General features: G+C 45.9%; 2 pseudogenes; both read right to left on the bottom strand.

Moving 5' to 3' along the window:
• Positions 1 to 9,556: 9,556 nt before the first annotated feature.
• LOC139464815 (uncharacterized) lies at positions 9,557 to 11,914 on the bottom strand (annotated as a pseudogene).
• On the bottom strand, positions 11,905 to 14,970 carry LOC139464814 (uncharacterized; annotated as a pseudogene).
• Between the last annotated feature and the right edge of the window lie 266 nt (positions 14,971 to 15,236).

Raw genomic sequence — 15,236 nt, 5'->3', positions numbered from 1 at the left:
CTGGAATATTACTGCGTGCGGCGTTAAACAACAAACAAAGAAAACATATATAGGAGGAACACATGTTGCCTATTTGTGTAGGCATTGTTATTTGTGCCCCTACACACTTAGCCTCACCCCCACAGGCTAACGGTGAGTACCACCACCACCACCCCTCCTCAACCCCCCCTCCCTCCCAACACACACATACACACACACACTCCCCCCAAACACACACATACACACACTGGGTCGAGGCTTAGATGACCAAGTATATATGAGTCTTATCTATATACATGACATATAAAAAATGTTGAATGGCTTCGTTTCACAGCTCAGACAGCAAACTACAGACAATAGGCCTACCATGATGAAGATAAAACCCACAATGCAAACGAAAATAATTGTTTGGGTCTCTATGTCTAAATATGACCAAAATATATCATTCCCGTGGTACTGGACTTACGAAGTGTAATGATGGAAGGTTGGAAAACGTCTAGGTTATTATTCGACCCCATGGATTCCCTGTTACTCACTACGGCCTTGTCTGCTACATCTATAATGTATGTACATGTACTGATGACAGTAGCCAAACCCCTCAAAACCCCTCAAAACCAACACTCACTGCCGCGGAACTTCGACCACGCACGTGCCACGCCTCCTGTCGCTTCAAGGAGGTGATGCCGGGGCCAAACTTTCCTTCAAGCACCACCTGTTTGCTGCCACCAGCTCTGCTAGTAGTAACGATTCTTCTTTGGTAAACTTTGGCCGTCTCTTTTTCGCGTCTTCGGTCATGGTGTTGGTCTATCTTGGAGCTCGCCGCGATGTTTATTATCGTCTGCGTTGTCCGGTAATTCCCCGATGACTTTTTTCTCTCTCTTAGTGAAATGAGTTCCACTGGTAGGCTAAAAATAGCTGGAATAGTCCTTAGTGATCACTTGTTTGCATTCGGTGAAATCGACTTAGTTTCTCACGGCAGACTTAGCTAAGTTTTTGACTTGGCTAAGTCGATTTTCAGAAACTTAAGTTTTTTCTTAAGTAAAAACTAAGTTGTTTGATAAATACGGGCCCCAAACTGGCTCCCACAGGAACTATGGCTTGGGTGAGATCAAGCATTGTAATATCGCTGCACTGAAATTGCAACACAATGCTTTGCATACCATTATGACGTCATTATTACCATGACGTCACAACTAAATGACATCACTTATGGCTTTGCTACTGAAGCTGTTAGCAGTACTCTTTACATTTAAGACACTCCTTAATACTATTGACAAACTGAAAAAAAGTTGGAAGAATGATGTTTGATGATAAATAAATTCTCACCCTCGTGCCTTTTGGTATCAAATATACCAACACTCGTATATATATATGTGATATCAAAAGACACCCGGATGAGATTCTCTATATGTATCCCTTCTGTTTGATCAAACATGTCATTCATATGCAATGTGCATTATCTATTAGACGGAAATTGGTTTGACGCGCTAGACAAGTAGAGTCACGAACGAAGTGATTCATGTGGCCTAAACAGGCAGAAAAAATAAACATATACAGTATTGTGATTCTTATAACAACAAGCACGCTCTATGTATGTTTCAAACATTGTATATATTAACGAACAGGCGCTGTTCTGTGATAACCTCTTTGAATATGTATAAATGTGGTTCTTGTAAATAATCTGTTTTGTCCAGATTACTGCAGCATACATACACATGCATGCAGAGCGCCAGGAAATTACGCCGACTGTTTTCTTCAACTGTAATGTCATGTTACTTCGAAAGATGGGTTAGATGTATGAATAACTGTTTAAGTGACCCTTGCTTCTTCACTGTGCTCGTATCGATTATATTAAAAAAACTCTTTGTAACCTTTGTATGACGACGAGTGTTGAAGATGAACTCATCTTCAATCCATATGTAGCAGCAGCACCTCGTAGATGAACTCATCTTCAATACATATGTAGCAGCAGCACCTCGTAGATGAACTCCTCTTCAATACATATGTAGCAGCAGCACCTCGTAGATGAACTCATCTTCAATACATATGTAGCAGCAGCACCTCGTAGATGAACTCATCTTCAATACATATGTAGCAGCAGCACCTCGTAGCTGAACTCCTCTTCAATACATATGTAGCAGCAGCACCTCGTAGATGAACTCATCTTCAATACATATGTAGCAGCAGCACCTCGTAGATGAACTCATCTTCAATTCATATGTAGCAGCAGCACCTCGGAGATGTCACCAAAATGGAAAACGTCAGAGACCTGCATTTCCTCCAACATTAAGCTGACACGCCGTGATATCGATCACTGGAATACCGCTTAAAGCGGCGTTGAAACCAATAGCTCACTGAAGCAATAATTGCGACTAAAGAAGAATAATTGTTTGGAGAAAATATGGCATTCTGTGCACATCGTTATCTGTTGTAAAAGTACTGCTTACAGCTTCAGGAGCAGAACCATTAGTGATGTCATTTGATTGTGACGTCATGTAACAATGACGTCACATTGGTCTGCAAAGCAGTGTGACGCAATTTTATTGCAGCGATATTTACAATGCAGATATCGCTTGAATTCACCCAAGCGATATCTCCTGTGGGAGCCATTTTGGGATGATAAATTTCAATGTACTATTTAATTATTCTTTTCACTATTTATTGAAAGATTATTCCGTCCGCGAAGTAAAGGATCCATTGGAGGTGTGGTCAACTCAGAAATATTAATATACCTTGCATCTCTGGGAGAGGGACAAGAGTAGCCGGTCGTCCAAGGCGCTGTAATTTGCTCGTCAGAGTTGCGTCCCCTAGTCGTGAGTGAGTTTGAATTCCAGATCGACCTTAATTACGTTTCCAGGTTTGTAAGCACCATATCCGTCTGACGCGTGATTTTCCATATCGAGCTGACACGCCTACCTTAAATACAACTGGACGTGACACTACAACTCACTCACTCACTCACTCAGGCCCAGAGAAACGTTGCGCTGTTCATTGCATGGCATCACATATTGATTCCATCATAAAAAGGTGATTTGAAATAGGTTTTAACGTCGCGTCCAAGATTATTGCACTTTTATGTGCATGCACATGTGTGTGTGTCTGTGGCTACTTGTACTAGTCTGGACTGATGTCGATTTATAGTGCTAGCCCAATGAGATACCATGCCGCAGTTTAATATGAATACCCCACTCAGACACAGTAAACTGACTCCGAGCCGACTAGTCCTCGTTTTAGCCTTAATGCCGAACGACAGACAGGGTAAAATCAAATACCATCTTTTAGCGTCTTTTGGTATGACGCGGCGGGGGATCGAACCCCGGACCTTCCGCTCTGCGGGCGGACTCTCTACACACTACACCACGGAGGCGGTCTTCATCTTAAAAAGGCTAAAGCAGCACTCAACAATTCTGTGACACCACTTCTTGTCCCATACAGTGATTATAAACCTGTTATTAGAGCTTACATTCGTGATCTAATGCAGAAGAAGTGGGACACCAAAGTAGGTATAAATAGGTTACATGAAATTAAACCAATTATCGGATATACCTTCTTGGGCTGTCAGTCCAGATTTGAAGAGGTCATTCTGCGACGATGTCGTATTGGCCACAGCAGATATACTCATGAATATTTACTAAAAGGTGAGGATCCTCCGTTTTGCATCCTTTGTGATGAAAGAATCACAGTCAAGCATGTCCTGCTTGACTGCATTGATTTTTCCATCGCAAGGGATAAATATTTCAAAGTTCCATCACTCAAGGATCTTTTTTATCAGAAAAGTTCTCATTTAATTCTTGCTTTTTTAAAAAAAAATGATTTAATTCATAAATTTTGAATGTTATGTTTTGTAAATAAATATACCTTTTATGATCGGTTGATTAAATCAATAACTGAGATTGTTAGTGGCTATATCCTCAAAGGGGGTTAACGTAGTGTAAAATTATTGCCCCCCTGGAAGGGTATGTAAGACCACTTCTTTCAAAGTATATTTATATCTTCCACTTTTTAATCATAGCATATATGTCCTTTTAATGTTTGGCTAAATTATGTCAGTCGTCGCTAACAACTGGAGGGATGATGTAAATCCGACTGGGGTCCATGCAGGTAGCAAAAGTACTGTAAGTCCCCATGGTCCCCAGCGCGGTGATCAACCTTCAGTTGGTGGCGATCTATAGCCCGTTTTTATAATGTGTTGTCATATGATTCTGTTAGTTACCTCTTTTAACATATTCAAACTAGTTTTACGACAATCTGTGATATGCTAGTTTTTATACTGCCCTTCGTCGGCAGAATTTTGTACTACTTAATATATATTGTTAATGTCAATTTTGTTTCGTCACGATATGGCTGAAATATTGCCGATGTGACGTTAAGCTTTAACTCACTCACTCACTCATCTTAAAAAGTCATTGGTTGCCTTTTTCTACATTATAAAGTGTTCCTGGTGATCAATCCAATCTAACGCGCTTTTCAGCACCAGACAAAATGATGTGGTTCGAATAATTTTCCTTGTCGCTGTCGACATCCGCATGGTTATTTGCTCATGCTATCAATCTCTGGTATTTCCTATCCAAACGCGACTGTTTTCAGACCGCTGTGACATATATCATTTTATTGCACTGATATTCACTTACTCATCAGCATGTATGAGTGTGAACATTTATCATAGCGTTGTGCGTGTTTCAATAGGGGTTAGAATTGGTCTTCCGCCATCAAGAGGCGACTAACGGTATGCTGTGTCCCGGGCTCCAGATGGTATTTGGCTTACAAAAGTACTGAGGTTGCAAGCACCCCATTCAGAGAAACCCTGAAGGAAGATCATATTAACATAAGTAAAGGCAGCGGTTAGGGTACAGACCTGAGCGTCGTACCTTAATACGGCGGATGATACCCGTGAACATCCGGGGTAGAATAGGTCTTCAGCAACCCAAGCTTGCTGTAAAAGGCGACTATGGTTGTCGAAAGAGGCAACTAACGGGATCGGGTGGCCAAGCTCGCCGACTTGGTTGATGCATGTCATCGTATCCAAATTGCGTATCCGATGCCCATGATGTCCATCACTGGATTGTCAGGCCCAGACTCAGTTATTTACAGACAGCCGTCATAAAACTGGAAAATTGTTGAGTGGGGAGTTATACCAGAAAGACTCAAATATAATTAGGTAACGAGTGACATAAATACGGACCTTCGTCTTTGTGTAGAAAATAGGGAATTTGTATTTTATGACTGGCATTTCCATATAAACAATTTTAGAAAGGACGATGCAAACTTTCAACTGAACAATGCGCCCATTAATGTCCACCCATCCACGTGTGATCAACTGACATTATGTCATCTTCTCATTTCAAATATGTCAAATGTCATCTGGATGACATGTCGGACGTCTCTAAAATCTACATTGATAATAGAAAGGTTTGAAAATGTTTCTCAAGTGACATCTGCGAAGTGTCTACAGATGTCTCAAAACCGACTTAACTCATGGACGACTGTCTGTTCAAGATGGAAGGAAAGTCTCAGCTGTCAATCTGTTTCGAGACTTGTCACCTACAACTCACCAAACGACCCTGACTACCCCATCTACACCAAGAGCCTACTGTCAATACACAAGCCGTGTCACGCTCTACGTTCACCCGATCAAGTGAAGCTAAAGGTTCCAGAGGTCGGAACGAAACTATAGGAGACAAATTCTTCTCTGTTGCAGCCCCCTAATCTAGGAAACCCCCCTCTACTCTCCATAAACACAGCTGAGACAACTGACCACTTTCGCAAACTGCCAAAGACGCATTTGTTTCAAGAAGCATATATGCCTTAGAGACCAAACCTCTTTAACGCCTCGTGGACCAGTTCGTAACAGAATCACTGAGCAGCTCTTAAGTTGGAATTATTTAAATGATACCAACTAGTATATCCTGTTTCGATGTCTGCAACACATGGACTAGAATCTATATAATTATATATCTGTCATCCCATTAAGCCTCAATGACCACCATCCAGACTTGTGACAATTGATCCTTGACAATAATTGGAAAACATTTTACAGAAACAAGGAGAAAATGGAATCTCTAATGTAAGGTTTCCATATACTTTTGACCACATCGGATACCACTTCAAAGCTCCTTCAGCATGGGCGCAACAAATAGACTGTAGAGAGAAGATGACATGCTTGAATGAATGTGAATGATTGAATGAAGTGTTGGGGATAAAGAAACACCTTTATCATATAATGTGTAGGTTTCTCGGCAGGATAAAGCCAACGGATAAAAAACGATATCCGTTGGGGTCATTTGCGGATAGAGATGCAAATATCAAAGGTCAAGTAGGGACTACTTTCACTGTTTATAAACAAACATGGCGTCGCCCTCGTCATTCGGCGATCGAGTCAGAATTAACCATCGGGAACCTGGATAAACTACAGGGATAATTGCTATCATTATCAAAAGAACAGTCTAATATACTGAAAATCAGTGTCTAAATGTGACGTAGCTTAAGCATTTTATAAGTTTTGGCAACTTTGGAGATGTAAATTTGGAAACAATTTTGCGAGGGCACGAGGCCTAGCCAAGCGGGATCAGTAGCCATATCTGTGCCTGTAGATCTCTGCGGCTTGAAACCTTCTCCACAAATTAAAATAGTTGGATTTGGCCGAAATATGTTTGAATTGTTACCTTGTTTCGTTTTGTCGCTGTGTGTACATCTGACTACACTTCTTAACGTTATGACAGGACAGACCGACTGTCAACAACGTCTGACCGTGGCCGTGACGTCACATAGACTAGGGTTAGAGAAGCTTCCCTTTGACAAAGGGCAGTTACTCTAGCGGACAGACCGAACGATTGCCGCAAAAGGCAATTAAAAACAATTGTTGTTTTGCGTATATGTTGCTTCGCCACTGTATTAGAAACAGATTTCAGTTGGAACTATATTGGCTACTGTCACTGTCCGACTGACACATCACTTACCCTGTGACGTAATAAATATTAATGCGCGCATTCTAGGAAAACTCGCAATGTTTCGGTAATGTTTGTGAGAGAGGGAAAGCGACTTTCAAGCACAGAATTAAAGAGTGACATTATATGATAAAGGGGTTATCACGCTTGTGTGTTTGGGGATGGTAAATATTCTGTATTAGGAATAAACACTATGTATTTAACTCGCCAAGGCTCGCTAAATACAATGTTTATTCCATATGCAGGATATTTACCATCCCCAAACACACTCGCGTGATAACCTCTATATACGTATCATCCCGTCGCAATTCCTTATACTCAAATGTGGAACATTGTTTGTTTGTTTGTTCTTTAACGTCGCAATTAGCAATAGTCTAGCTATATGAAGACGGTCTGTAAATAGTCGAGTCTGGACCAGACAATCCAGTGATTGACACCATGAGCATCTATGCACGCAATTGGGATACGATGACATGCATCAACCAAGTCAGCGAGCCCGACCACCCGATCACGTTAGTCGCCTCTTGCGACAAGCATGGGTTGCTGAAGACCTTTTCTACCCAGGATCTTAATGGGTCGGAAAATTTAAAGGCATACCATCTCATTAATGTCGAGTGAGTGAGTGAGGCCTTACGCCACTTTTAGCAACATTCCAGCAATAACACTGCGGGGGACACCAAAAAAGGGCTTCACACATTGCACCCATGTCGGGAATCGAACCCAGGTCTTCGGCGTGACGAGCGTACACTTTAAGCACTAGGCTACCCGACCGCCCCGCATTAATGTCGGGAAATATTCAAGCATCTCCAGCCTTTCAACATTTCACAACATTTGATGTACAAACGAGCAAGCTCTTTCTGCGATGCTTTCTAAGAGTTTTGACTTTTGCTCAATAGTTCTTCGATCAGGTTTATATCATCCACAGTCTTAGTAAATTTTACAAAACAAATTATGGTAGACACGTGGAGGACTTTTCCAAATTTGACGCATCAGTGACCCAAATGAAAATGAATCCGACGAAATTCCCTATTATGCCTTCGTTAACGAGGACGAGTAGCTACATTTGGCGTACTCCATGGTCACATTATATATCCAAGTGTCTCCGAATGACGCCAGTACCTCGTCCTATCAATCAAATCAAGCTATTCTGTTATAATACATCTTGAACTGTTCACATATAATATAATGCCGCAAGGGGCGATTAGTTCCAGCAGTAACGTTTGCTTCATTACATTCATGTAGCTACTCTATACGCTATAAGTACTCTCCTAATGACGTATCTGAAAGAGGCTTGAAAACGATAGTCAAACGGAATAAATCAGACGTGACTAATGATGCTATCTTTAAAAACCGTGTCTCATTCAATGTCAATTGTGGAACGAAAATACATGTAGTTCTTTGCATACACATATTCATATTCTAAACTTACGTTGCCCTACCGGTACAAATGTCAAATACTACGTGGGTTCGTATATACGAGCCACAAAACTGTGTCCACGTTCATGACAAATCGCAATCCATTGTATGATTTCGACTTTATCCCGCGATATGCCAAGGAGAGGCACGGGCCACCGAGCCGTTGGTGCCCGTGCCTGTAATAAAACAGAAGATGAGATTGGGTTAAATGGCCGAGGGTGTGCAGGTACTAGTGGGCTACTTAGCTGCTAATTGTATATACCAAAAATGCTACCGTTGCCATGGCCACGCGCGTGGCCGACGGCGATTGCAGCTAGCGCTGCTGGCCTGAGACTGCTACCGCTGTCCGGCCCCCACGGTAGCATATTTAAACGCTACCATTGCTTGGCAACTCCCACGTTGCCAAAAGCAGCTCCACGCTGCTGGCCTAAGTCAGACTGCCGCTGCCCGGCCCCAGGTAGCCGGCCAAAGCAGATCACACTGCCCGGCCCCATTAGCAAAACCATTGTGCGGCTCCCGCCGCGGACCCAACTGTCAGCTACCGCTTGACAAGACGACTTCCGCCGCCGGGCCCATATACGTGGCAACTGTTTGCCCCAACGTATGTTATTCTACGATTCCCCGGCTGAAAAGTCGGGAAAGACAAGGTTCCCACTGAGAAGCAGGTAACCCCGGAAAGGTTCCCGCTGAAAAGCAGGTAGCCTTAAGCACGAGTATTAATTTGGAAGCAAGTTAATTTGTTACTAGCAGTGTAGCCCACAAGAACCCCGCACACCTCGACATAGTTTATTGTTGAGACAGGTATTGCATATGTACAGATATACAGCTATTAAGAAGTCATGTTTAATTACATATATCAGAATCGTTTAGAAGTATGTACATATATACAAGCGCTCTGAAAACCTATTTTACATATGTACAGGTTTATTTACATATATACAATCCGCTCTGCTGGTACCTGTAATAGAATAAACGCTGAAGAAAAGAAGTGATTAGCATTCCAGGTGAAGAGGACACGTCAGGCTGAAAAGGAAAGAAAAAGGAGTGGCAAGCTGGGTGGGTGGGTGGGAAAGCGATTAGATACAGTGACACACGTGTGTACTTGGGGAAGGGCTGCTCGCGAATGACGGACTAACAAAGGGCGGGATGATGCTTGCGCGGGATTATTCCCCGGGCACGGTGCCGAGTGGTGGCCCGTGGTGATTGAGTTACGAGGGGTGATTGGGTTACAGACGTAATTAGCCCATGGTTTGGATACGCGCGATAAAGTCATTTAGTAGTTAGTACTAAATGTAATTATCCCGCGATATGCCAAGGAGAGGCACGGGCCACCGAGCCGTTGGTGCCCGTGCCTGTAATAAAACAGAAGATGAGATTGGGTTAAATGGCCGAGGGTGTGCAGGTACTAGTGGGCTACTTAGCTGCTAATTGTATATACCAAAAATGCTACCGTTGCCATGGCCACGCGCGTGGCCGACGGCGATTGCAGCTAGCGCTGCTGGCCTGAGACTGCTACCGCTGTCCGGCCCCCACGGTAGCATATTTAAACGCTACCATTGCTTGGCAACTCCCACGTTGCCAAAAGCAGCTCCACGCTGCTGGCCTAAGTCAGACTGCCGCTGCCCGGCCCCAGGTAGCCGGCCAAAGCAGATCACACTGCCCGGCCCCATTAGCAAAACCATTGTGCGGCTCCCGCCGCGGACCCAACTGTCAGCTACCGCTTGACAAGACGACTTCCGCCGCCGGGCCCATATACGTGGCAACTGTTTGCCCCAACGTATGTTATTCTACGATTCCCCGGCTGAAAAGTCGGGAAAGACAAGGTTCCCACTGAGAAGCAGGTAACCCCGGAAAGGTTCCCGCTGAAAAGCAGGTAGCCTTAAGCACGAGTATTAATTTGGAAGCAAGTTAATTTGTTACTAGCAGTGTAGCCCACAAGAACCCCGCCACAAAGCACCAGAGTGCTACCCCACACCCACGGCCACGCGATACGCGGAGATAGCATTGTTGCCCGGCTTGCTTATGCACTGAAAGGAAACACTAACCTGTGGAGATAATATCCTTACTGGCGCAAAACGAGCGCCAGGGCATGCAATAAATTGTCCGTAAACACACACAGTCCTTTGTCACTGAGGTGGACGCCCTCCCAGGCGTACCATGTCTTGTCAGATGCCAGGATCTGGGGATGTGGCACTGTTGTACCGCCGAGCTCTTTGACTCGGTTGGTCAGTCGGCGGTTGATATTCTTCCGCATCCCCTCGATCTTTCGTGGATCCCTGGCATCGTGCCAGTAGCGCCTGGGCAGCATTGAGGATACGATGATCTTGGTGTCAGGAAGCTGGAGTTGTATCCGAAGGATTGATGCCACCATGTCAAGGTAGAGTTGGCTGCCTTTGACCGAGCACAGGTCGTTGGAGCCCAGGTGAATGATGAGGGCTCTGGGGCTGCGCCGTGTCGCCTTGACCTGTGCATCCAGAATGGTGTCCAGCTCCTTCCACCTCATCCCCCCTCGTGCCAGCCATAGCATCCTCGGTTGGTTCGGGCTGGTGCCCTTCAGGAGCAAGTACTGCCGTGCCCTGGCCATGTAGCTGGATCCCACCATCCAAACTGTAAACAATAAGAAGTGTAGTAAGTACCATGAAAGACTATTTGATTTAATTGTGCAACATTGAATTTGTTGGTAGGCGTATGTAAGCATTGTAGCAATCTGATTTCCACCTGCCGTATTGTTGTATGAGGTGTTCAGGCACCCCGTTCATGGCTGCTGATGTGGCTGCCCCAATGCGGAAGGAGTGCGAAGAATAGCAGGCCGTGTTTATGTTGCTGTGTGCTAAGGCCTTTTTTAGGAGTGCCTGGAATTGGTACCTTGTAACGGGGGAATGGTCAAAGTGGACGAATGCATGTTGTGGGCCGGAGGGGCGCGCCTCCAGGTAGTGCTTGATGGCGACTACCGGACATAGCGGATTACCTGGTATAGGTGACATTGTAACTGTTGTCCCCATCCTGTACTGATCAGACTTTGAGTGTGGTAAATGGATTGAAAGCTGCTGGGGGTTGCCCGAGAAGCTTAAATTCTGGATGGCGCAACCTGTTTTTGAGGGTCCAGTTTGGACGAGTTCGCTAACCCTAAAGAAACCGAAGAAGGCTGTGCAGTAGACTGCCTTGAACAGCCTGGCTTCATATGCTGATGAGCATACGTGAGGCAGATTGTTGGTTACTACCTGCAGCAGATCTGCAGTGATCGGTTTTCTGGTGTCTGGTCGGCCCGCTGATTTGTGTAAGCCGGTTACAATCTTGCCTATCAGGAAATGGTTTGTACAGTCGGTGAGCCCGTGGAATTTGTGGTGTGAAGACAGCGCTGCAATGTAAGTCTTGACTGTGTTAGAGGAGTGGTGAGTGACTGACAGATAAGCAATAAAGTTTACGACCTGATCCAGCGGGACTGGCCACACCTCTTGTAGCTGGTGTGCGGACCGGAACTGGTGCAAGGCATTGATGCCTGTTTGGTAAGTGGCCCATGTATTAGTAGACAGAGATTGTTGTAGGAGTCTGCCGGCTTCCTGCCTCAGATCAGCCATATGTTGCACGGGATAGGTGTGGGGTTCTGGTCCGCGGCTGGTGCTGCCTCTCGGAAGCGTTTGAGCTGAAACCTCGAGAGAGCATCGGCAATAGTGTTAGCAGTGGAACATACATACTTTGCCTTAAACATAATATTATATCGGAGACACTGCAGGATTAGGCGACGGAGTAGGCTCATCACTCTGGGGGCCTTGGTTGACTGCTTGTTGATTATTGTTACGACGGCTTGGTTGTCGCAGTAAAAGAGGACCTTTTTGTTTGCGAGTTGCTTGCCCCAGATTTGGATGGCCAGTGTGATGGGGAACAGCTCCAGGAGCGTCAAGTCCCGTGTAGTTCCATCCGTCACCCACCGGGGTGGCCATGCGCCGTTAAACCATTTGCCCTGCATGTAGGCCCCAAAGCCGGCGCCACCCGCTGCGTCTGAAAACAGCTGGAGGAAATCGCTATCCACCCATAGTTGGTCCTGAAACACTGAAATGCCGTTATAACTCGTAAGAAATGTTAACCACATTTGTAGGTCTTCCTTGACCCAGCTGGTAATCCTAATGTGGTGAAATGGTTGCTTACCTTTGCTAAGCAGATCGATTAGCCTGCGGCTGAATGCCCTTGCCATTGGTATAGCCCTGCACATAAAGTTAAGCTTGCCTATGAGGGACTGAAGGGCCCTTTTTGTGACCTTGATGTTACCTGTTGACAGGATGTCTTGGATTTCCATTGTTGCCTCCTTGATCTTGGGCTCTGGGATTCTGATCTGCATTGCAATGGTGTCGATTTCCAGCCCTAGGAATGTCAGTTTGGTTGTGGGGCCCACCGTCTTGTCGTGCGCAATAGGAACCCCAAGCTGTTCAAGTGTATTCACGCATCCGTTGAGGTTGTCTGAGCAGTGACTGGTGCCTGCTGTGCCCCCCGTTAGGAAGTCATCCTGGTAATGCATGACCGGACACGTTGGAAGATGCGATTGCATGCACCATTGCAAGAAGGTACTAAACGTTTCAAATATGGCGCAAGATATGGAGCAGCCAAATGGTAAGCATTTATCGAAATAGAACTCACCTTCGAATCTGATGCCTAGCAGCTCGAAATCGGATGGGTGGACTGGTATAATTCTAAAGGCCGACTGAATGTCGAATTTTGCTAGTAATGCTCCCTTTCCCAGTTGTTGCACCATCTGGGTAGCTTCATCAAATCTGGCGTACACAACGGAGCAGGCCTCTGTGTCTATGAAGTCATTTATAGATTTACCCCTGGGATAGGATAGATGGTGAATTAGACGGAATTCCTCCGCATGCTTACCCAGGTGCTGACCATATCCTGGCTGCTTCTTGGGCACCAGGCCTATTGGGGATACTTGGAGGTTGTCTAGGGGGGTGTCCTTGAAGGGGCCCGCCATCCTGCCAAGGTCGACTTCCTTTTGTAGTTTTTGTTTCACGTAGCCTGCCGTATCTTGGTGTGTGGCTGATCGCAAGTTTCGTGCCAGGCGACCCGTGCGGCTTCCCTGGAACTCGAGCTTAAAGCCAAAGCTAAAACCTACCCATAAATAATTTGCATCTCTGTAATTGACCCTAGCATATTGGCGTAACCAGGGTGCCATTTCATTGAGATCCACGGGGGAAGGGGCCATTGAATTTACCTGCCTTGCCGGCTGGTTTTCTATTAGGAAAGGGCTGATTGGGCTTGTATGGGGTCGGTTGGACCCCATTCCCTCGAAAGCAGGTCCTAGAGCTATGGGAATGTTTGCCACACTTACCGCATTTGTGAGTGTACTTACAGTTGACCCTGCTACAGCCAAATTTATTGAAATCCCAGCATACCTGACTGGCGATGTCCCCCTGTACGCGTGTCATTGCGCCCCGTCCGCCTGATTCTGGTTGTAGTACCGGCTGTGTTACCATGTACTTCAGCCACAACTCCCCGTCGATGTTGTCCCAGCGTCGTGAGGGGTCCCTTGACATTCTGTGTCGGAATTGTTGGTCGTAGGTTGACCAGGCATCCCCCCCGAATCGAAGTGCCGCCGTTCTTATGGTTTCCATGTAGGACAGCAACCCCTGGGTTGTGCGGACCTCGGAGTGCCTACTAACGTAAGTACACATGAAAATGTGGAAAGCTGAAGTCTAGCTTGCCAGGGACAGGCGCTTTGCTTGCTGTTTTATTGGTTTAAAAATTACCTTACCTGAGGAGTCATACGCCATGGTAATGGTACCGTCCTCGTGACTTCCCTCGGTGTTTGGTAGTATTGTGCCGAGGTCGACATACTCGCCACGCCAGATTTTTTCCCTCACCTGTTGTTTGACGTGCGCGTCTATTCCGTCCGCACGGAAGGAAAGGGAATCCCCGTATCCAGCGATGTGATTGGCTGGGGCCGCGTCACCGTCGGCCTCGTTGTGCGCATCGGGGATTCTCCCTATGTTGGGCGAAATGGCGGGAGAACTAAAACCAAGCCTTACCTGTTGGTTTGCGCTAACCGGGCCGGGCGCTGAATGTTCCAGCAACTGGAGTATTTTTCCCAGTTGCTCGTTTACCTGGGTAGCCGAGTTGGCAACCTGCGCGGCATTTACAAGCTGCGCCGATTGTACGTTAATTCTGTTGCCACCTTCGATATTTCCGTAATTGGCAGACTCACCATCAGCTGTTGTCTCCTGTACAATGTGTACTCCCGGGGTTTGTCTTCTGGTTGTCCTGGCCTGCTTGGCTCCCCTCACAAGCTTGTGGTTGACGGTTGCTCTTCTCTTGGGAGGCATCACGAAAAGTCGGGGTGGTGAGTTGGTATTCCACAAGCGTAAATTGTCCCGAGGGTGAAGTTCGGGAGTAGAGCGGAATAAATGCGATACGGCGAGTGCTGAAATAGATGGTATTCAAAGCGTAATCGGCGAAACGGTCGCGATTGTGTAAATGCGATACGGCGAGTGTTGGAATAGGTGGTATTCAAAGCGTAATCGGCGAAACGTTCGCGACTGGGTACAAAGGAAACGTAAAATGGGAAAGCGATTAGATACAGTGACACACGTGTGTACTTGGGGAAGGGCTGCTCGCGAATGACGGACTAACAAAGGGCGGGATGATGCTTGCGCGGGATTATTCCCCGGGCACGGTGCCGAGTGGTGGCCCGGGGTGATTGAGTCACGAGGGGTGATTGGGTTACAGACGTAATTAGCCCATGGTTTGGATACGCGCGATAAAGTCATTTAGTAGTTAGTACTAAATGTAAATATCGTAAACTTGTGTTTATGAATCACTGTCAAAAATTGACGATACCGTGTTCGTGCGTGTGCGTGTGCGTGTGCATGGCCTGTGCTTGTGCGTGTGCGTGACCTGTGCTTG

Source organism: Haliotis cracherodii, unplaced genomic scaffold (genome assembly GCF_022045235.1).
Source record: "Haliotis cracherodii isolate W230 unplaced genomic scaffold, xgHalCrac1.p SCAF_17, whole genome shotgun sequence".
NCBI classification, from domain to species: Eukaryota; Metazoa; Mollusca; class Gastropoda; order Lepetellida; family Haliotidae; genus Haliotis; species Haliotis cracherodii.
Note: the sequence above shows the minus strand (reverse complement) of the source record. Positions and strands in the feature narration are given on the sequence as shown.